Raw genomic sequence first — 22,077 nt, 5'->3', positions numbered from 1 at the left:
CTAGGAGACTTGGACCCTGCTCCAAGGAACAAAAGAAACGGTCATGAGGGTGGGGGGCGCCCCCCTAGGGCGCGCCCCCCTGCCTCATGGGCCCCTCGTTGCTCCTCCGGCGCACTTCTTCCTCCTATATATACACACATACCCCCAAACGATCAGAACAGGAGCCAAAAACCTAATTCCACCGCCGCAACTTTCTGTATCCATGAGATCCCATCTTGGGGCCTGCTCCGGAGCTCCGCCGGAAGAGGGCCGTCATCACGGAGGGCTTCTACATCATCCTAGCCCCTCCGATGAAGTGTGAGTAGTTTACCTCAGACTTTCGGGTCCATAGTTAGTAGCTAGATGGCTTCTTCTCTCTCTTTGAATCTCAATACAAAGTTCTCCCCCTCTCTTGTGGAGATCTATTCGATGTAATTTTCTTTTTGCGGTGTGTTTGTTGAGACCGATGAATTGTGGGTTTATGATCAAGTCTATCTATGAATAATATTTGAATCTTCTCTGAATTCTTTTATGTATGATTGGTTATCTTTGCAAGTCTCTTCGAATTATCCGTTTGGTTTGGCCAACTAGATTGGTAGTTCTTGCCATGGGAGAAGTGCTTAGCTTTGGGTTCGATCTTGCGGTGTCCTTACCCAGTGACAGAAGGGGCAGCAAGGCACGTATTGTATCGTTGCCATTGAGGATAACAAGATGGGGTTTATTTCATATTGCATGAATTTATGTCTCTACATCATGTCATCTTGCTTAAGGTGTTACTCTGTTTTTAACTTAATACTCTAGATGCATGCTGGATAGTGGTTGATGAGTGGAGTAATAGTAGTAGATGCAGAATCGTTTCGATCTACTTGTCACGGACGTGATGCCTATATACATGATCATGCCTAGATATTCTCATAACTATGCTCAGTTCTGTCAATTGCTCAACAGTAATTTGTTCACCCATCGTAGAATACTTATGCTCTTGAGAGAAGCCACTAGTGAAACCTATGGCCCCCGGGTCTATTCTCATCATATCAATCTCCATCACTTTAATCTTGCTTTGCTTTTTTACTTTGCTTTTACTTTTTACTTTGCATCTTTATACCAAAAATACCAAAAATATTATATCTATCAGATCTCACTCTCGTAAGTGATCGTGAAGGGATTGACAACCCCTAATCGCGTTGGTTGCAAGTAGCTATCGCTTTGTGCAGGTACGAGGGACTTGAGCGTGGGCTCCTACTGGATTGATACCTTGGTTCTCAAAAACTGAGGGAAATACTTACGCTACTCTGCTGCATCATCCCTTCCTCTTCGGGGAAAACCAACGCAAGCTCAAGACATAGCACCAAGCAGCAACGACATTCATCACCCCGTATGGGCCTTTCTGCTTTAACACTATGCCCTTCGGGCTAAAAAACACCGGCGCCACCTACCAACGCATGATTCAAACATGCCTGGAGAAACAAATTAGCAAGACGGTCGAAGCATATATGGATGACATCGGCATCAAAACTAAGCACGTCGAGTCTCTAATAGACGACCTGCGTCTCACATTCAACAACCTTCGTACATATGACATCAAGCTCAATCCGGAAAAGTGTGTTTTTGGCATCCCCGCCGGAAAACTGCTGGGCTTCATCGTTCCCAATAGAGGAATTGACGCAAACCCAGCCAAAATCCGAGCTTTGTCACAATTGGCTACACCAATAGACCTCAAACAGGCCCAAAAACTAGCTAGATGCGTGGCTGCTTTGAGCCGCTTTATCTCCAGATTAGGAGAAAAAGCATTGACACTATATCGCCTGCTCCGACGCACCGACCACTTCGAGTGGACGGATGCGGCAACGGCCGGACTGGAAGAAATAAAAGCTATTTTAGCAAGCAACCCAATCCTGGCCGCACCGAACATCGGAGAACCCGTGTTATTATACATCTCTGCAACACACCAGATAGTGAGTGCGGTACTCGTCATCGAACGAGAGGAGGACAGACAAAAATTCCCACTTCAGAAACTGGTATATTATGTATCCACTGACCTCACACCATGCAAATCCCGGTACCCTCATTACCAAAAGATAGCATATGCGGTCTTCATGGCATCCCGAAAGCTACGACACTACTTCCAAGAGTGCTCGATCACGGTGGCTTCCGAAGTACCACTCAATGACATAATAAACAACCGCAAAGCTACAGGCCATATTGCAAAGTGGGCCATTGAGCTCTTGCCATTTGATATAACATATAAACCACGCCGAGCCATTAAATCCCAAGTATTGGATGACTTGGTCGCTGAATGTACAGAGCCCGAACTCCCTAAAGAGTACGGTACATATTCCAATTGGATCATGCACTTTGATGGATCTAAAATGCTGGCCGGTTTAGGAGTGGGCGTTTTCGTAACGTCCCCCATAGGACACAGTCCAGTACATACTCCAAATATTATACACGGACTCCAATAACGCAACTGAATACGAGGCCTTATTGCACGGTCTTCAGATGGCTGTCTCCATGGGCATACAACGCGTGGAGGTGCGCGGGGATTCAAACCTCGCAATATCCCAAATAAACGGAGACTTCGACGCCAAGGATCCAAATATGGCGGCCGATCGTACCCCTAGATTCCGAACACAATACCGATATCATTGGGGGCTCAGCCACCGAAATAACACCATCAGCCCATCTAATAATGACAGTAATTGCCCCATGGACCGAACCCTTCTTGGCCTACCTTAATAGGAGAGATCTCCCTGAGGATCAGAATGAGGCTCGATGCATCATTCGGCGTTCGAAAGCCTACAAGGTTCATGAAGGAGAGCTCTACAAGAAGAGTGCTACCTAAATACTTCAAAGATGTATCTCCGAAGAAGAAGGATGGCAGCTCCTGGCTGAAATCCATGCTGGCCTTGGCGGTCACCACGCCGCGGCTTGGGCTCTTGTAAGCAAGGCCTTCCATACCGGTTTCTTCTGGCCAATGGCCCGAGCAGATGCACAGGACCTTGTCCAACGTTGTGTGGGATGCCAGCTTTTCGCTAATCAAAGCCATATGCCGCCTACCGCCTTGCAAACAATTCCCATTACTTGGCCTTTCGCGGTGTGAGGGCTTGATATGGTTGGACGCCTTAAAGGGGGAAGCCATGAGAAAAAATATCTGCTAGTCATGGTAGATAAATTCACTAAGTGGAGAGAGGCCAAACCAGTTAAAACGGCCGAAGCCGGACCAGTGATAGATTTTATATCCGGTGTCGTACACCGTTATGGTGTCCCACACAACATCATCGCTGATAACGACTCTAACTTCACAGCCGATGAAGTGAAAATATGGTGTGCTAACATGGGCATCAAGCTTGATTATGCATCCGTCTATGACCCCCAAACAAATGGTCAAGTCGAACGAGCTAATGGCCTTATCATGAGTGGCATTAAGCCCAGGATAGTACGGTCTCTAAAAGAGTCAGACAAACACTAGGTCGAGGAGCTCGACTCCGTACTCTGGGGGCTGCGGACCACGCCCAATCGCACTACCGGTTACACGCCATTCTTCATGGTGTATGGCATGGAGACTGTTTTGCCCTGCGACATCATTCATGACTCACCTCGAGTGCACATGTATGAAGAGAGAGAAGCCGAACTTGATCGGTAGGACAGTCTAGATGCCTTGGAGGAGGAGCGCGATGTTGCAAAAGCCCGTTCCGCATTCTATCACCAACAAGCTCGCAGATACCAAAGCAGAGAAGTGCGGACCAAGACTTACAATGTTGGTGTACTTGTTCTATGCTTGGCAGAAAAGAAAAAGGACAAACTCAAGCCCAAGTGGGAAGGTGCCTTCATTATAGATGAAGTTCTCACTAGAGGTGCGTACCGTCTTTGCGATGCATCGGATAATCTCTTAGAGCCGAACCCGTGGAATGCCGCCAGACTCCGGAGATTCTACGCCTAGAGCTGGACTCATTGTTCGTTTTCTTTTTCTCCGCTCTTCATTTTCTCTCTCTTTAAATTTCTTTCTTTAGCTTTGTAGCTCTTGTGCAGCTAGACCACACACTTATGAGGCACACATCCTTAAATGTATATGCCCATAACACCTAGGGGCTTCTTTTATAGAAGCTTATTATCATTTTCCGAGCATCAAGCTCACCACATATGTGTCCTTTTATCACATATACCTTTTCTTCGCCATTATATGCACCTTTATGACTTAACTTTTTGCCAAGCTGGGTTGCCTGGCACCTGTGCTTATGCCCTACGTTCCCGTTTGTTCGGCTAGGGCATAAAGGGAGCACCTCTGCGATTGTTACAGCCAGGTCATCCAAACTTGTACCTCAGACTGGGTGAAGCCGAAAGCTAGCTTTCTTAAGGGAATAATTGGTCGGCGGACTAAAGATGTTTTATATTTGTTGCACCACAAACCCCCAGATATTATATATACTGCGATTTTTTCGAATCACAGTTTGGGCATGCACACTAACACATGTTCACCCAGGGAAAGGAACCCTTAACAGAACTATTCTCTTTGGAAGATGTTTCTTACAATCAATAAGTAATATAACATAGCTAGCCGAATACAACTTGTCTGTCCAAGCAACTATGAACCCTATGCCTGGTTTCCACGCATGCCCCGGTATTTATCACCGGTCCGGTATTCGGAAACACTCCGCACCTTCGGGACCGAAGGTCGAAGCGAAAAGGTCGGCCATGACAATTGTTTTACAATTCGGCTAGAGACAAATTTGTCAATTGAAGTACATAGTTACTTAGACTCAAAAACTTCTTCTTCCTGTAACCCTCTAACAGGCTGTCCAGTTTACAATCTTGTTGGGAGAATTTGGCAGCCACCTTCACTTGGTCGTACACCATGCTGACCGGAATTTCCTGTCCGACAGATCCTCAAGGTCTGACCCGAGCCATATGATTGGGATCAAGACTGGTGTACCGTGTTTTTACCATGGCCCAGGCTTCCCGAGCACCTTCTCGGCATGCCGATATCTTCCATAGCCCAAAACGGCGCCGAGCTCCCTTGAATAAATTCATAAGGTCCTCCATACTTCTTGGAGGAGAATCGGCTGGCCATAAAGCCTTAGCAATGCTTCTCATCGGTCATTGCCTTCCGTGCTCGCTCATGCACCTTGGACAGCTCTTGTATTAGGTCGCCTTGAAATTCGGACACCTCTTCTTCGGGTCGACCAGTCAACACACCTACAGACATAAAACTTGTTAGGATTCGCATTTGCGAACTATACGCCAATAAGTTATACGACATACTGAATATGACGCCTCTCAGCTTTTTGTTCTCCTTCAAGACGTCTGCTAATTGGGCTCACACATCTTTCAGCTCTTCGCCGAGCTGGGTGTTGGCGTCCTGCAGCTTGTTCTTCTTGTGCCTGGTCCGTGCTAGTACACACTGACCAGCGGTCTCTTGCCTTTCGGCATGTTCTTTGTCCGCCAGTGCGGCCTTCAGCTTCTCTTCCAGTTGTGCCACCGATCCTGTCATTGTAAAACGCAGCAATTTTCATTTGCATAAACATTACAGGAGCATGATTATTTTTTCGGGCAGAAGGGAACATTATCAATCGGTGCCTCCCTGCACTTCTCCAGATCGGCAGTAGCAGCAGTCAGCTGCGTCCCACACTGCTCTAGCTCCCGAGGTAGCACGCTTTTCTTCTCCGTGAGTATCTGATTACACATAGATCCTTAAAATCAATTGTTTCAACTGTTTTCAAGTCTCGTGGGCTACTGGTATATGGCTATTAAATCTACTCGATATGATCTTACTCGCATATCCTTTGAAAGCTGACGAGTGGCCCCAGCAAGCCCATCCCGAGCAGCTCAGATGTATGCGTCCGCCGAACTAAAGGTATTAAATGCCTCTTCAGTAAAGGTAGGATCACGCATGGCGGCCCTCTGGCGTCGATGGTTCATGGAACTCTCCACCTCGGAGTTGGTGACGGATACATTGTCCGACTCATTGGAGAGAGGACAATCCGACATGGCACCCGTATCGACTCTCGCCCTAGAGGCAGGGTCCGGGGTCGGATTGATGGACGTATGTCTGGCGAGGTCTATGGATATAGTCCGGTGAGAGCTCCTCCTGGAATATGGAAAGAGAAAAAACATCATAGTTCGACATGTTTGCCCTCGCCCTAGAGGCAGGGTCCGGGGTCGGATTGATGGACGTATGTCCGGCGAGGTCTACGGATATAGTCCGGTGAGAGCTCCTCCTGGAATATGGAAAGAGAAAAAACATCATAGTTCGGCATGTTTGCCGTAGGGCGTATCAAAAATTGTACCTTCTTGATGAAGGCTGGAGCTTGGAAGAATCGCTGCCCGCCTTTCTTTTTGAAGATCCACCTTGTGTCGGTGTACCCTTCTTAAAGGACGATCCCGACGCGGCGTGGCGAGACAAGCGCCGCCCATTTCAAAACACAAGACATTGCAGTGGATGAAGCGCAGTGAGAAAACTCTTTTTGAGGAGACACCTTTAGGGTACTTATGTGTGAGGAAGGGAGAAGGCCGGGGTAATCGGCTATAATGGCCACTTTCGTGCCATCATAACTCGCTTGATAGAAAACCCCCTCCTTGAGCTCTACAGATATGTCCGGATCCTCTTCGAATCCGGGATCCAGGTCCCGATTATGGTCCTCCGGCTGCGGGGCGGGGCTATAGATCTCCGCGACAACTTCCCTCCATTCCTGTCAAGAAGTGGTGGGGATAAGTTCAGTTGGGTACGACTTAGGAGGAGCATTAAGTAAAGTTATTGAGCGAAGGCTTACCCAACTAGGAGGATTGTACATGGAAAAGGCATCTCGGCACTTGAGGCGAGTGAATTCCTCTTTCTCCCCCTTAAAAAGATCAACCAGCATGGCAGCCAAGGCGATGAAGTCATCCGAACCTTTACGTCTGCATCGTGACGCGTTGTCTTCTCCATTGTAATGCCACAAGGGGAGTCCTCTGGATTGGAGTGGCTGAACGCCCCGCGTTATGGAAATCACCATTACCTCAATTATGGACAGTCCGGACTGGGCGAGTGTCTTTATCTTGTCCATTAACATCTGGACCTCTGCACTGTCTTCTTCCTCGAGGCTTCGGGGGCGCCAGCTGTGGCGCTTCTTTAACGAGGCATTGGAAAACATGGGTAGGCCTCATTGGATTGGGTCAGATAGAAAGACATCTTCAATATAAAAGCACTCCGAGGGCCACTCTTCGGATGCCTTCCTTGGGGTGCCGGATAGGTATCCTGCCCCGGCTATGCGCCACACTTCGGTGCCACCCACCTCGAATATGGATCCCTTTTGGGGGCAAGGGACGAGGCAGAAAAGTTTCCTCCATAATTCGAAATGGGCCTCACAGCCTAGGAATAGCTCGCAAAGAGTGACGAAGCCCGCGATGAGCAGAATGGAGTATGGCGTAAGATTATGCAGTTGGAGGCCATAGTACTCCAGGAGACCTCGGAGGAAATGATGGATTGGAAATCCAACGCCTCTTAATAAAAAGGAAACGAACAACACCCGCTCCCCTTCTGAAGGGTTTGGGAAATTTTCTGCCAGGGCTTCGCCAGTAAAAGAGGTTAATCCCACCCGAACGGGGACTAGATCCGCAGGAGGGAGATATCCTGCATCTAGAGCTTGGTTAGCTGGGCGTGGTATACAGGAAAACTCTCCCAATCTCCTTTTTGCGGACCATAGGGGCGGGAAGAAGAACTGGGAGCGCTGGCCATGTTTGCATGGTTTCTTGTGACAAACTCTAGGGATTTTCCGCGTAGTGTGGAATGGCCTCTGAGATTCAATCTCCATAAATAGATGTCTTCCTTACACGGCCCGGGTGTTATGTGTAAAAATGCTTGGACCCTTCGTATTTGTACGACACGTGGGGGCTGGAGCGGCGATGGCGCAGAAGCCGAAGGATATAACATTTAATGTGAAGCCAAAGACTGAAGACCAAAGATGTAGATCCAAATACAGTTCTTTGGTTCAGATGCTTGGAGATCTACCGAGGAGGAACCCGCCTTGCAATGCCGAAGACAATTTGCGTGTCGGACACGTCGTCATTGAAGACTAGTTCGGGGGCTACTGAGGGAGTACTGGATTACAGGGTCCTCGGACGTCCGAGCTATGCAACTTGGGCCGGCCTAATGGGCCGTGAAGCTACAAGATAAAAGACTTTCCCCCGTGTCCGGATGGGACTCTCCTTTGTGTGGAAGACAAGCTTTGCGTGTGGATATGAGTATTCCTTTCTCTGTAAACCGACTCTGTACAACCCTAGCCCCCTCTGGTGTCTGTATAAACCGGAGGGTTTAGTCCATAGACACAATCATAATCATATAGGCTAGACAATTAGGGTTTAGCCATTACTATCTCGTGGTAGATCAACTCTTGTAACCCCTATATTCATCAAAGTCAATCAAGCAGGACATAGGGTATTACCTCCATCAAGTGGGCCCAAACCTGGGTAAAACATCATGTCCCTTGTCTCCTGTTACCATCGATCCTTAGATGCACAGTTAGGGACCCCCTACCCAAGATCTGCCGGTTTTGACACCAACAATGTCCCCAAAGGTAAAGATATGCAAAGAATTCAAAGATTTCCTTCCCTAGAAGTCTTTCTCCCCCTGAATCTTCTATAGGATAATGGGAGAAAATAGGGAAAAGAGAATCTCAGAGCAGAACAAATCAGAGCACAAGAAAAAACATAACAAACTAACATGCCTTTCCCCTGTAAAGACATGTGACTTATCTCCTCTTGAACACCAAGCATCTGGGGTTTCTCTCTTCGTTTGATGCGATTAAGCATTCTCCCCCTTTGAAGTACTCTCCCCCTTTTGAAGTGATTAAGATTTGACGTGATCTCTCTCTCCCCCTTTGACATCAATTTCCATGAAGGGATCTTCTAGACTGTGAGTCAAGATAGGTTTGGTCCTTGAGTCAGAGAGCAAAGTAGCATATAGAGTGTGATGCTGGTAGAGGAAAAGAATCATTGAGTGGAGCTGGTGTAAAATGCAGGATGCAAGTGGCAAATTGTCTTTTCTGCAGTGAAATCGGTAACACCGAGTGGTATTCTTCGGTGGCACCGAAATGGTTTGGTTTGACCGAAAGCGACAGATCGGTGTGACCGGGTTCAACATAGAGAGGACGTTTGTCACCTCAGCTCACTAGGCAAATAATATCTCACAAGAATTTGCAAGGAATTAACTGAAAGATGTGCAATGAATTAGATGGAGGGAATGCAGAACAAAACAAAGAAAAGAAATCTAGATGAAGTATGCAAGAACACAGAGAGACACTAGAGAACTTCATCTAGAATTGGTCGGAGACAAAGTCACCTATGTTACAGTATATTGACTGAGGAGTGAAGTGAGAACACTTGATCGTAGTTCATACTCATTGTTTAAGCTCAAAATGGGGTTACCATTTTTCGTTTAAGCATTTTATGTATTCGCATCTTGTTGAGTTGCTTTGACCCATGACTTAGGTGGTGGTGTTGATATTGATCATGTAGTTGAGCTTGTGTGGGATGCTCAAGGTTGCTGTAGCTCATCAATGATTGGGAGCACCACTTGTAGTTTGAGTTCATCTACCTACATGGGTAAGTCTTGCAAGGAGGAGCACTGTGTATCCAAGTTGACAATCATGAAATTGATACCAAATGAAGTTTGATATATAGAAATGGTCAAAGGATATGTTGTAAGGTTTCCTGCTTCCTTGTCACCAACCACCATATTGTAGAGACTTGGTGATGTAGAGGTTGCTCAAGATGTGAGTGATTAGCGATCTCATGGATTTTGATTAATCCAAGTACCTACAAGGGTTAGATAGCATGCAAGGATGCAAATATATATCCAAGACATATGATCATCATCATAAGAGAAATATCAAGGATTAGTCAAATGCTCATGCCTTGCATGTATCCGAATGGAGTATCTACTCCAAGTTTGAAGCATCAATGATGTTCAATTCACCCCTCAAACAGCAAAATACTTTCTCATCAAGTGGTTTTGTGAATATATCTGCCAATTGCTTGCCGGTACGAACATGCTTAAGATCAATGTCCCCTTTAGCAACATGATCTCGAATGAAATGATGACGAACTTAAATATGCTTAGTTCGAGAATGTTGCACGAGATTAGGAGCAATCTTAATAGCACTTTCATTGTCAAAATAATGGAACATGTTTCACATATATCCCATAATCTTTAAGGGTTTGGGTCATCCGAAGTAATTGAGCACAACATGACCCGGCGGCAATGTATTCCGCTTCGGCGGTGGATAAGGATACCTATTTTTATTTCTTGGAGGATCAAGACACAAGAGATCTACCAAGAAATTGACAAGTACCAGAAGTGGAATTTCTATCAACATTGTCACCAGCGTAGTCCGAATCAGAGTAGCCAACAGGATCAAAAGAGGACCTCTTAGGATACCAAATGCCAAAATTTGGTGTATGGATTAAGTATCTCGCTATCCTTTTCACAACCTTAAGATGACACTCTTTGGGGGCTGCTTGATATCGTGCACACATGCACACACTTAGCATAATATCGGGATGGGAGGCACAAAGATATAACAATGAACCAATCATAGAGCGATAAACCTTTTGGTCAACTAGTTTGCCAACTTTGGTCAAGTCAGGATGTGCACTAGTAGGCATGGGAGTTTTCATACCTTTGCTTTCTTGCATGTTGAACTTCTTGAATAAGTCCTTGGTGTACTTTGTTTGAGAAACAAAGGTGCCTTTCCTGGTTTGCTTGATTTGCAACCCAAGAAAGAACTTGAGTTCACTCATCATAGACATCTCAAACTTCTCCGACATTAGCTTTCCAAACTTTTCACTAAAATGAGGTTTAGTTGAACTAAATATGATGTCATCAACATAAATGGCACACAAATAATTCACAATTAAGCCTTTTAGTGAAAAGAGTAGAATCAATCTGTCGGCGTTCTGGGAACGGGGGTCCCCAGACTTGCCTGCCTGCGGCCCATGGTGTGGCCAACCAGCAGGCCGTACGACCCATCTTCACCAACAAGGCACCCAAGACCCTCGCGAGGGGCCAAGCCTCGCGAGGCGGACGATGCAAGACCTCCTTTGGAGTGGCCTAGCTAGGCAGGCTCACGAGGATCGGAGATATCAAGGCAGGGCAAACCTCACGAGGCTCTCGTGACGTAAGCCATGACGATCGACACCAGGCGGGCGCCAGCGCGCGCAGCGTCCTTGTTTCCCCTTTTGTGCAAAGGAGGCAAGCGCCGCCGCGGAGTACCGAGACCTCAGGCAAAGGTTGCCATTTTGGTGCAACAAGACAAGGACCAGGCGGACGACAAGGCGAAGGTCGTCGTGGAGCCCAAGGCGGCGTCACCCCAGAGCCTTTCACAGGCGCAGACTACCTTTTGTCAGGATAGTTTGTACTAGCTGCCCCCCTTCAAATTAGCCCGCCATTGTTGGCTCCCTTCCCGATCAATATTTGGGAAGAGGACCAGGGCCTATATAAGTAGAGCTAGACACCACAATAGGGGAGAGATTGGATCGGACCCAGAGATACACACAAGTCCGAAAGCACAAGAACACCTCAACCTCAGGAGGCTGTTCTTCCCTTGTACTATTCATCATCAGCCCATGAGGCAATCCACCACCACCACATTAGAGTAGGGTATTACACCACAACGGTGGCCCGAACCAACATAAACCCCGTGTCTTTCTGTGTTGTGCATTCGTCGAGTTCGTCCGCAAGATCTTAGCGAGCTAGAGCGTAGATCGGAAGGAGGGAAAGACTTCGCACGCACCCCAGTGTTCGAACCTTAAGGGTTTATCGGAACCCCACATCCGACATTTGGCGCGCCAGGTACGGGTGTGCCAAAGCTCCTCTCCACCAACCTGTGCCCCGCGCCGCCGCACTTTGCTCCCATGGCAGGTGCCCCGCCACCCACCTCTGCGGCCGACACCAGCAACAGGGAGTCTGGGTACCGAGCCCTGGCCCCCGCCCTGCGACGAGTGCAGTGGCCAACCAAATTCAAGCCGGAGATGCCGCCGCGTTACGACGGCGCAGCAGACCCGGCGCCGTTCCTGCTGGCGTACGAGGAGGCCGTCCTCGAAGCCCGGGGCAACGACAATATCATGGCCAACTGGTTCGCCATGGCCCTCACCGGCGAGCCGCGCACCTGGCTGCTCAACCTCCCGGGATCCATGGTGGCATCCTGGGGGGGACTCCACGACCTCTTCACCGCGCGCTATGCGGTGCCGGCGCACCACGCAGTCGCGGCACTGCTGGGTGGCTCTCAAGCACCACCTTCAGATCACCATGTCAAACCTTTCTTCCGTTAGATTGGGGCAGCCACCAGGCGCCCGGGGGCTCCACCGGATTGGGCCACGCCGAAGGCCGACCTCACCTTCGGCTTGGAAGACCACCCCGACTCCACCGCCGGCTCCGGGGTGCTCCCGATGCTCTGCACGCCCACCATCTGCAACGTGGCCATTACCAAGACCCTCGTCGACGGCGGCACCGGCCTCAACTTGCTCTCCATAGAAGCCTTCAACCTTCTTCATGTGCCGCTCGAGCGGCTCGGCCTCAGCAAGCCCTTCGTGGGCATGGGTGGTGGAGCTCCCACTCTCTGGGGCAGATCCGCCTCTCTGTCACCTTTGGCACGTGAGACAACTATCGCACCGAGCTGGTGGACTTTGACATCGCCCGCATCGGTCTCCCATACAATGCCATCCTCGGGTACCCGGCTCTCACTCAGTTGATGGCGGCGACTCACCCGGCCTACAACCTCATGAAGATGCTAGGGAGCAAGGGCGTCCTCACCATCAAGGGGACACTAAGGAGGCCATGACGGTGCTCAGGGTCGCCTTCAAGACCGCGGTAGCGGCACAGCCAGTCGGCGCCAGTGCGCCCGAGGCCAAGGAGACTGCGCCCACCAAGAAGAAGCAGCTGTTCACCCAAGACAAGGCAGAGACCAAGCAGGTGCCGGTCAACGAGGACGGGTCTTCAGGAGCCACCTTCACCATAGGAACCGACCTTGACCCGGGACAAGAAGAAGCTTTGGTGAGGTTTCTGCGCGTGAACAAGGAGATATTCGCGTGGGAGCCCAATCAGCTGGTAGGGGTCCCGAGAGAGGTAATCCACCATCATCTAAGGGTGTGCCCCAATGTACGCCCCGTGAAGCAGCGAGCAAGACAGCAGTCCACTGAGAAGCAGGCCTTCATCGTCCAAGAGACATGCAAGCTGGAGGCGACAGGTACCATCCGAGAAGTTCGATACCCAGAATGGCTGGCGAACCCCGTCGTAGTACCGAAGAAAGGTGGGAAGGAACGGATGTGCGTCGACTTCACCAACCTCAACAAAGCCTACCCCCAAGATCCGTTCCCCCTTCCGCGCATCGATCAAATCGTTGACTCCACCACCGAGTGCGATTTGTTATGTTTCCTGGATGCGTTCTCTGGATACCATCAGATCAAGATGGCAGTGGAGGATGTGGAGAATACGGCCTTCTTGACACCATGTGGGGTGTACTGCTACACTTGCATGCCTTTCGGCCTTCGCAACGCGGGCGCAACCTTTTAGCGGCTGATGCAGATCGCCTTGGGGCGGCAGCTCGACGGGAAAACAGAGACCTACATTGATGACATAGTGGTCAAATCTCGCGAGGCGAGGACATTGACGCTCGACGGAAAAACAGAGACCTACATTGATGACATAGTGGTCAAATCTCGTGAGGCGAGGACATTGATTCATGACTTGGAGGAGACCTTTGAGAGTTTGCGCCGGGTGAACTTGAGGCTTAACCCGGAGAAGTGCGTGTTTGGCGTCCCCTCTGGCAAGCTGGTAGGGTTTCTCGTATCCCACAGAGGGATCAAGGCGAACCCGAAGAAGATCAAGGCCATCGAAGACATGAGCCCACCACAGACCTTCAAGGAGATGCAAAAGCTGGCAGGACGGGTGAACGCGTTAGGGCGTTTCATCTCTAAGCTAGGCGAGCGCGCCTTACCCTTCTTTAAGCTCATGAAGAAGAAAGGCCCCTTCGAGTGGACCCCAGAGGTCGACCGGGCCTTCCAAGACCTCAAGAAATACCTCACCAGCCCCCCGGTGAGCCTATGGTACTCTACCTCACTGCCACCCTGTACTCCGCCAGCACGGCGCTGGTGGCGGTTCGGGAGGAGCGCAAAGACTAGGGTGTGCTGTGCCAAGCCAGAGCTGATGCAGCGCAGGGTCAGGAAGGCACACCAGAGCCATCAACGGCGGAAGATCAAGCTCGGTAGGGCAACATCGCGGAAATTCCTGAGGATGGCCAAGTCTGAGGAAACCCTCCACCTCAGGATATGCCACAATCTCTGCAAGACCCGAGCCTCAACAGTGTGCCAGCCCTCGCCGAGCACCTGGTGTACTTCGTCAGCACCGTACTGCGGGACGCAAGGGCACGCTACCCCATGCCGCAAAAGCTCCTGCTTGCACTCTTGGTAGCCTCACGCAAGCTGCGGCACTACTTCTAGGGGCACCCCATCAGGTCATCTCATCTTACCCATTGGAGAGGGTACTCAGGAGCCCAAACTCAGCCGGAAGGGTCGCTGAATGGAACATCGAGCTGCAGGCATTCTAGCTGGAGTTTAGCACCACCCGGGTCATCAAGGGAGCCGTGCTCGCCGATTTTGTGGCAGAATGGACACATGCCCCGGCTCTTGAGGAAGTAGAAGACCGGTCCACCTCCCCAGGAAGTGAGGCACCAGACGGCTGGGTCATGTATTTTGATGGCGCCTTTGCGTACCAGGGTGCGGGGGCTAGAGCAGTGCTCATCTCGCCCACTCAGGACAAGCTTTACTACGCTGTACAACTCTGCTTCCAGCATGGCGAGAAGGTCTCCAACAATATCGCAGAATACGAAGGCCTCATAGCCAGCCTAAAGGCTACAGCGGCTCTGGGGGTGAGGCGCCTTACTGTCAAGGGCGACTCGCAACTCCTCGTCAACTTCTCCAACAAAGTGTCAGAGCCAAAGGACGAGCACATGGAGGCCTACCTTGCGGAGGTGCGCAGAATGGAAAAGTAGTTCTTTGGCTTGGAGCTGCAGCACGTGCCCCGGGGCACTAACAAGGAAGCCGACGACATTGCCAAGAGAGCATCCAAGCGGCAACCGCAAGAGCCCGGCGTCTTCGAAGAGCGGCTCTTCAAGCCGTCAGGTACGCCACCTCTTTCAAGCATGACTCAGCCTCGGGAGGAGCTCCCACAGCCACGGGAGCCCCAGCTTGCGGCCCAACCTCAGGAGCTCAGCTACTCTTGGCGCACGAGCCCCAGGAGGAGTGCTGGACCAAGGAGTTCAAGGAGTACCTGATGCACGGGACACTACCAGAGAAGGAAGAAGACACGGAGCGTGTGGCCCGACAGGCCACGGCATACTGCATTCAAGATGGCGAGTTGTACAGGAAACGGCCGAACGATGTCACGCTACGCTGCATCTCCAACGATCAAGGGAGGGAGCTGCTGATTGACATACACGGCGGGGACTATGGACATCACTCATCAGCACGGACCCTCGTCGGCAAGGCCTTCCATAGCAGATTCTATTGGCCCACATCACTCAACAATGCAGCCGAGCTGGTGAAGTCCTGCGAAGCTTGCCAATTCCACGCCAAGCAAATCCATCAGCCTGCTCAGGGCCTCCAAACCATCCCGCTCACGTGGCCGTTCACGGTCTGGGGGCTAGACATCCTAGGCCCGTTCCCACGAGCGCCAGGGGGCTACCGTTATCTCTACGTCACCATCGACAAGTTCACCAAGTGGGCGGAAGTGGAAGCCGTCCGAACCATTCCAGCCGGCTCTGCTGTCAAGTTCATCAAGGGCCTCGTGAGCCGCTTTGGGGTCCCCAACCGCATCATCACAGATTACGGCTCGCAGTTTACTAGTAACCTCTTAAAACCTACTGCGCTAACCTTGGAACGCAGATCTGCTACGCTTCAGTGGCCCACCCCAGGAGCAATGGTCAGGCTTAGCGCGCCAACGCTGAGGTCCTGAAGGGCCTCAAGACCAGGACCTTCAAGAAGAAGCTGGAGGCCTGCAGCAGGGGATGGCACGACGAGCTCCAGTCCGTGATGTGGTCCATCTGCACCACCGCTACCAAGCCAATGGGCGAAACTCCATTCTTCCTCGTCTACGGAGCTGAAGCAGTCCTCCCTCACGAGGTCAAGCATCGCTCCGCGCGGGTTTTGGCATTCGACAAAACTCAGCAGCATGCCATGGGGGGATGGATCTCGTTCTGGGGGAGGAACATCATCGCAAAGCTGCATTAAGGGCGGCAAGGTACAAGCAAGCGATGCGGCGTTACCACTACCGCAACATTCGCTCCAGGACGCTCAAGACGGGTGACCTGGTCTTGAGGCGGGTCCTCTCGAGGGAAGGGTTGCACAAGCTTTCACCCATGTGGGAGGGCCCGTTCAGGGTCGTCCACATCTCCAGGCCTGGCGCCGTGCGCCTGGAGACGCAAGAAGGGACACCTATCCAAAACGCCTGGAACATCCAGCACCTCCGGAGGTTCTACCCATGAAGCAAGGCCGAGAGCCTGTGAAGGAAGGCCCAGAGCCTATGAAGAAAGGCCCAGAGCCTGTGAAGCAACGCCCAGAGCCTATGAAGAAAGGCTCAGAGCCTGTGAAGAAGGCCCGGTGCCTGTGAAGAATCGCCGCCCGTGACACTCTCACGTAATAATGAGTTGGGGCTGTACACACCTCGGAGTCTCAGGAGCGCCGGCCTCAGGCCCTGGGGCTCCCTCCCACGCCTAGTGGACAACACTTAGCTCCCCGCTGTTTAGAAGACTTGAAGGCTCGATTAGGTGCCGGACGCGGATTTTCATTTGCTTTCCATAGTTGGCTCGCTTCTCCTTAATCAAGTTTGCCTTCGGCGTTCCTTGCTGATTTGCTTCCTTTTCCTTTTACCGCGCTTTCCGGCTCTGGTTTGCTCATGATCTCTCTCTTGCATACCTCGTGAGGGGGCTAGGCAGGTGCCCTCGCGAGCATTTTTCTTCTCTCTGCCTTCTCGCGAGTCACCCTCGTTTGAGCCTGAAAGCTGGCACATCTCTCCTAATCCGTGCCCCTCGGGTACCGTGATACAAAGCGCCAAGTCAAGGTTTGGGTGAACGGCAAATCCTCTAGCGCACCCCTAACAATTTTTTTGCAGTTTCTGAGCAAACACAGACATCTCGTGACGGAAAGGGCGTCCCAAACGCGCCAGGTTAAGTTATCTTTGCGCAAAATAACAACACGACATGGGAATAACACGCACATTACATTAACCAAGAACCACAGTTCGATACATGCCCCTCTGGGCCCATACTGGTTTCATTTTCTGATGCAAGAAAAAAAGGAAAAAGCTAAACAAAGCGGTGTTTCAGCAATCCGCGGAGGCAGGCCCTTTGCAACGCCCCGAGCCTACCCAGACCCCTCCTCATGCTTCACGGAGGCGCGGCGACGAGATGACCCGCTGCCTCCTTCAAAGCGGGCGCGGCGGCTGGTCATAGCGACCGCTGCTGGAGCTGTCACCAGAGGAAGATCCGCCGTAGCTGGAAGAGACGCGGTCGCCGACGAGGGCAGGCTCGCCCTCATCCTCGTCGCGACTGTCACCAAGGCCGAGCACCTCCTCACCATCGTTCATCTCGGGGCAGCACCCGGCGCGGCGACCATCTTCCCCGAACACCCTCACATAGAGGGTCGACCCACCGTCATACTTGAAGTGGAGCATGCACCGCCTGCCCAAGCCGCGCGCGCGGGCGAACAACTACCAGCCGCGGGCCAGGGCTATGTTGCCCGCGGCGGAAGTCTCGACCGCGACCCAGGAGGCCTTGTTGCAGCAACCATCCGCCTGCAACCAGAGCCCGCCTGGACCAGGGGCCGGAAGTTCATCGACAAGGAAGTGCGGAAGCTGGAGTTAGTTGCCGACCGGGTTCTCTGACCAGACAACGAACTCCGGTGACACCTCCCCTGAATGGAAGCGCGGGCGGGGAGGCCGCGCCACCATCGCGCGCCTCCCCTTGTCAGCTGGACCGCCATGGTTGGGACGGTCCCCTCCACGTGCCGCGGCGCCGCCTCAACGGTGGGCCACGGCGGGGGTCGCAGCGTGCTTGCACGGACGACCGTGACCGCGCTTGGGCGCTGGGGAACCGGGGCCCTCGCGAGGGGCCTTCCCCTTCTCGACGGCAGAGAAATCCCTTCGTGGCTCCATCGGAGGCACTGCAAGCAATGAAGCAAAGAAGAAGCGAGCAAGTGAGGAAGAGATGGGCAACGGGGGCTCCGCCCCCTCCCCATTTATAGCAAGAGAAAGCCAACCGGCGTCTCCCACGATCGCAGGTAATGATGGTTTCCCTTGCATGTCACAGGGACTTGTCAAGTCGTGCAGTTGCCGAGGCAGCATAGGGAAGCGGAGACGCCCACGTCCAATCAACCGCCACGCGTCGACCGAGGCCGCAGGCTTTTGGGGCCCATGGTGCTCCAAACTTGACCCTTGGCTTCACCGCGAAGCCAAGCCCGAGCGCACCTTGGGCCCGGGGGCTATTGTCGGTGTTCTGGGAACGGGAGTCCCCAGACTTGCCTGCCTGAGGCCCGTGGCATGGCCAAGCAGCAGGCTGTACGACCCATCTTCACCAACAAGGCACCCAAGACCCTCGCGAGGGGCCAAGCCTCGTGAGGCGGACGATGCAGGACCTCCTCTGGAGTGGCCTAGCTAGGCAGGCTCATGAGGAGTAGAGATATCAAGGCAGGGCAAACCTCACGAGGCTCTCGTGACGTAAGCCATGACGATCGACACGAGGCGGGCGCCAGCGCGTGCAGCGTCCTTGTTTCCCCTTTGGTGCAAAGGAGGAAACTGCAGCCGCAGAGTACCGAGGCCTCAGGCAAAGGTTGCCATTTCGGTGCAACAAGACCAAGACCAGGCGGACGGCAAGGCGGAGGTCATCGTGGATCCTAAGACGGCGTCACCCCAGAGCCTTTCACAGGCACAGACTACCTTTTGTCAGGATAACTTGTACTAGCTGTCCCCCTTCAAATTAGCCCGCCATTGTTGGCTCCCTTCCCGCTCAATATTTGGGAAGAGGACCAGGGCCTATGTAAGTAGAGCTAGCCACCATAGTAGGGGAGAGATCGGATCGGACCCAGAGATACACACAAGTCTGAAAGCACAAGAACACCTCAAGCTCAGGAGGCTGTTCTTCCCTTGTACTGTTCATCATCAGCCCGTGAGGCAATCCACCACCACCACACTGGAGTAGGGTACTACACCACAACGGTGGCCCGAACCAGTATAAACCCCGTGTCTTTCTGTGTTGTGAGTTCGTCGAGTTCGTCCGCAAGATGTTAGCGAGCTAGAGCGTAGATCGGTAGGAGGGAAAGACTTCACGCGCACCCCAGTGTTCGAACCTTAAGGGTTTGCCGAAACCCCACATCCGACACAATCTTTCCAATCTCAAAGCCTTTTTCAATAAGGAAGTTGGTCAAGCATTTTTACCAGGCTCTAGGAGCTTGTTTAAGACCATAAAGAGCTTTGTAGAGTTTGTAAACATGATCGGGTTTCTTAGGATTAACAAAGCCGGGAGGTTGTTTAACATAAACTTCCTCCTCAATTTCTCCATTTAGAAAAGCACTTTTAATGTCCATTTGGTACAAGGTGATATCATGGTGATTAGCATAGGCAAGTAAGATGCGGATGGAATCAAGTCTAGCAACGGGGGCATATGTCTCACCATAGTACATACCTTCGACTTTAGTGTAGCCATGGGCACCAAGACATGCTTTGTTGCGAACAACTTGTCCATCTTCGTCTTGCTTGTTGCGAAACACCCATTTGGTACCGATGATGTTGTGGTTGTTGTCGGGCTTCTCGACCAGTGTCCACACTTGGTTTCTCTCAAAGTTGTGTAGCTCTTCGTGCATGGCATTTATCCAATCCAGATCTTCCAATGCTTCTTCAACCTTCATAGGTTCAATGCTAGAGATGAATGAATAATGTTCACAAAAATTAGCCAAATGAGTTTTAGAGCGAGTGATTCTCCTGGTTTGAATATCGTTGAAAATTTGTTCAACGGGATGGTCTCGTGAAACCCTTGCTCAAACTCATGGGAGCTTTTGTTTGGGTCGGGGTGGAGCATCTTCTTCATTATCTCGTTCTTCTTCTTGGCCTTCTTCGTTGTCGTTCTCTTGTCGAGGTGGAGAAGGAAGTTGACGAGGTTCATCTTGGTGTACTTCCTCGCTTTCCTCATCTCGGCGTGTCCCACTTGTGGATGCGTCCATGTCAACTCTTGGTTCACCTTATCGTCAGGTAGAAGCTTCCACTTGGACGGATGAGTGAGGGAGTCCTAGATTAAGTGGTCCTCGGGCGTCCGGTCTGTTACATGGGCCGGAATATTGGGCCATGAAGATACAAGATAGAAGACTTCCTCCCGTGTTCGGAAAGGACTCTCCTTTGCGTGGATGGCAAGCTAGGCGGCCGGATATACTATTTCCTTTCTATGTAACTGACTTTGTACAACCCTAGTCCACTCTGGTGTGTATATAAACTGGAGGGTTTATTTCATAGGGAGGACACTCATAATCAGATAGGCTAGACTTCTAGGGTATTAACCATTACGATCTCGTGGTAGATCAACTCTAGAAACCCCCATACTCATCAATATTAATCTAGCAGGACGTAGGGTTTTACCTCCATGGAGAGGGCCCGAACCTGGGTAAAAATTGTGTTTCCTATCTCTTGTTACCATCAACCTCAGACGCATAGTTCGGGAACCCCTATCCGAGATCCGCCGGTTTTGACACTGACATTGGTGCTTTCATTGAGAGTTCCGCTGTGTCATCGCTAAGAGGTTCGATGGCCCCGTCAATCATCCACGACAACATTGTCCAGGGAGAAACCTACCTCCCTGGAAAGATCTTCACGTTCAGCGGCTTCACACTGTGGGCCAATTCGCTTGGCCATCTAGATTAGATCGATAGTTATGCCCCTGGCCATCATGTCAGATTTGGAAGCTTGAATTATGTCGCGGACATCCGCAAAGACTTGATCTTTGACGGATTCGAGACCGCGGCAGTAGCCGCTCCCTGCCACCATGATGAACATGACTTAAATCTGTCATCGAACCACCTATAGGAGATAGAACCTGCAACTGCTCCGGCTCTAGATCGGGAGCAGATCACACCATCCGAGGACGGGAGGCTCAACCCCGCCATGGAGGCCGCAGACTCAACGACGTTGAAGCCGCACACAGACCCAACCTCAAGTGAGATCTGTGTTGCCAGAACCTCGGACACGTTTCCGGCTACAGGTTCCGAAGCATGCGTGTCCGCGCATGACGAGCTTGATCGGGCGTCGATTGTTGAATTCAGCTTCATGGACATCTTCGGCACCCGCCTTTAGGCGACGTGTTAAACTCATTAAAAACACTCTCCTTAGCGGGGGACTCACAACCGAATTATATCCGGTTCGAACTGGAGGCTGATGACGGAGAATTTCGCTTCCCACCCCCCGCCCACTTAAAAGCCACTGTCGAGGACTTAACTGACATGCTCGATTACGGATCCGACGACATTGACGGTATGGATGACGATACCGGAGAAGAAGAGGCCCAAAGTCCACCGTTTAGCAGATGCTGGACGGCCACTTCCTTGTATGACGTATACATGGTGGATGCACGAAAAGAGAATAGCGGCGATGACAAGGAAGATCCAGTCGAGGATAAACCTCCCGAGATACAACCAAAGCGCCAGCGTCAGCGGCGCCACTCTAAGTCACGCCGCAGCAAAGACAGCAACACCGACACAGGAGAAGATAACACTCCGGATGGTGCCGAAGACAATTAAGACCCCGTTGAGGCAACTTCCGAACAGGACAAACGGGAAGACGGACAAGTTAGCCCTGATGAACAGGCCACACACGAAGACTTGGAGGACAGTAATTATCTTCCGCTCTCCGAGGATGAGGCGAGCCTCGGCACCGAGGATTTTATCGTGCCTGAGGAACCTCTCGAGCAGGAGTACTTCAAGCGCCAGCTAATAGCCACTGCAAGGAGCCTGAAAAGGAAGCAACAACAACTTCAAGCTGATCAAGACCTACTCAATGACAGATGGACTAACGTCCTGGAGGCCAAGGAGTACGGC

This window comes from Triticum dicoccoides, chromosome 3A (genome assembly GCF_002162155.2).
Source record: "Triticum dicoccoides isolate Atlit2015 ecotype Zavitan chromosome 3A, WEW_v2.0, whole genome shotgun sequence".
Classification (NCBI taxonomy): Eukaryota; Viridiplantae; Streptophyta; class Magnoliopsida; order Poales; family Poaceae; genus Triticum; species Triticum dicoccoides.
This window is presented reverse-complemented; position numbering follows the sequence as displayed.